Raw genomic sequence first — 2217 nt, 5'->3', positions numbered from 1 at the left:
CCAACTAAATATGGAAGGCTTTGTTTAGGTGCATGAAAAGCTATGATGAGTGGTTGGGGGCACTAGGAGAAGCAATTCCTTGTAAGATATGTAACCTAAGATCTCATCACTTTAAGGAGTTGTTTGAAACACGCTTTCTTCACCTTTTCTACATAAAACAAAACCCATTCTTTTACATAATTAATCTCTTTATAATATTTTCCAAAGCATTTGGATGTTTCATTTTGATCTACTTCAAAACAATGCAACTTTCCCAACCATCTTAAATTATTCCAATAATTGCCAACAATCAACTTTTTTTTTTGGATTTAATCCACAGAGCTTTTGTATTCCTTCAAATGAAGCAAATCTTACCCACTGCTATGTTTTTGGCTAATTCTTTTATTGCAAACAACCAACATTATATTCCCGGAATTTTGATCCTAATTTTTATTTTGTTGGGTGAAAAGTTTCCTTGCACTTTCTTGGTGTAAGGTGTACAAATATAATATTCTTTTTAGGGTAAGAGCATTATTATTGTCTACTATAAATACTTTTTTGTAAACATATTAATACTCAGCCAAAGAGATTTGGCATAAATAATATAACTTTTTACAAAGCACTTGTGTACCAGAAAAAAATTATTAAATAAAAATATTTGAAAAAAATAAAAATTAATTATTATATTAATTAAATTAAATATTATTTTAAATATTAAAAAATATTAATATTTAAAATAATTTCTATTATTAATAAATTTTTTATAAATCAGTATCTAATTAGTTACTAATTAATTTAGATTTTAAAGTTAATAGTTACAACAATTTATAGATTTTATTAATAATAAAAACTACTTTAAATATCAATAATATTTTTAATCTCTAAAATAATATATAATTTAATTAATATAATAATTAATTATTATTTTATATAAAATTAGTTTATATTTAATATTTTTTATATATATAATTAAAATGACCTCTACAAAATGCATATATTTTTCAATCAAACAACATAGTTTATGTTTGTTTTGGTTATATCTTAGATGGGAATAATATATTTGTTTCTTGTATATGAATTTCCCCAAAAAGAAAAAAAAAACACATGATGAATGGAAGGTGAGAATTCAAACAAATTAAAGACACAATTGGTGTCTAAAACCAAGGACATGCATATGACATAAGACATGGATGGCATTAAGAATGAGAATCTATATTTGTTGAGGAACATGAAAAATGGTTGGTGTTGGCAATGATGATGCATGGTAATGGTAGTGTTAGTGAGTGGGAGATTAGAAGATGCATAATGTTGTTGTGGATTTGTTTGGTTTGGAAGTGGACATGGAAGTTGTAACCAAAACTCAATAATCAATCAATGTTCTTCATAAAGAGCCTCTCTTCTTGTTTCTTTTCTCTTTCCCCTTCTCCCAAGTAAACCCATCAAACCCTTTTTCACTTAGAAAGTGAAAGGTTGCTTCATGCTTTTCCCAATAGGACTAGGTTGTTGTTGCATTTCTTAAAAGTCACATATATATATATACATTATTTTATTTTTTAGTTTTTGAAAATTTTAATTTTTCAAGATTTTTACTATTAGAAAATTATTAAATAAAAATCAATTTAAAAAATAATTATTTATTATATTAACTAAATTGTTAACAATAGAAATTAATTTAGATATTAATAAATTTTATAAAATAGTATCTAATTTAATTAATATAATAACTAATTATTTTTTATCTTTAAAAATATTGGAGATCCCACATCGAATAGAGATTAGAGTCTTTCATAGTATATAAATTGGTGCAAACTCTTAACTTATTTAGTTGGTTTTATGAGGTTGAATTAGGCTTAAAGTCCATTTTTTTGAAAAAAAATAAATTTATTTGATGATTCTTTTATAAGGTTTAGAAAATATTATCATGTGTATCACTGATATTATTTAAAAAGAGAATGAGAGGTTTTTATATGAATTATTTATTAATATATTATTATTTTAATATAAGTTCCACAAACCTAGTTTATTTAAAATAGAGTAAAGTTTATTTTTTATTTTTTTAAAGAAATATGTCTATGACATCTATATTGAAATATTATTTGACTGATAAAAGAACTCGGATAATTAGTTGTGTAGTTCATTTATTGTTTAATTATCTGTGTAATTTAATGGGAAAATAATTAAAATATTGGTTGAAAAAGGTAATTTTTTCATCACATCATTCTTGTAATTTATATAAGA

Source organism: Phaseolus vulgaris, chromosome 10 (assembly GCF_000499845.2).
Source record: "Phaseolus vulgaris cultivar G19833 chromosome 10, P. vulgaris v2.0, whole genome shotgun sequence".
Taxonomy (NCBI): domain Eukaryota; kingdom Viridiplantae; phylum Streptophyta; class Magnoliopsida; order Fabales; family Fabaceae; genus Phaseolus; species Phaseolus vulgaris.
Note: the sequence above shows the minus strand (reverse complement) of the source record.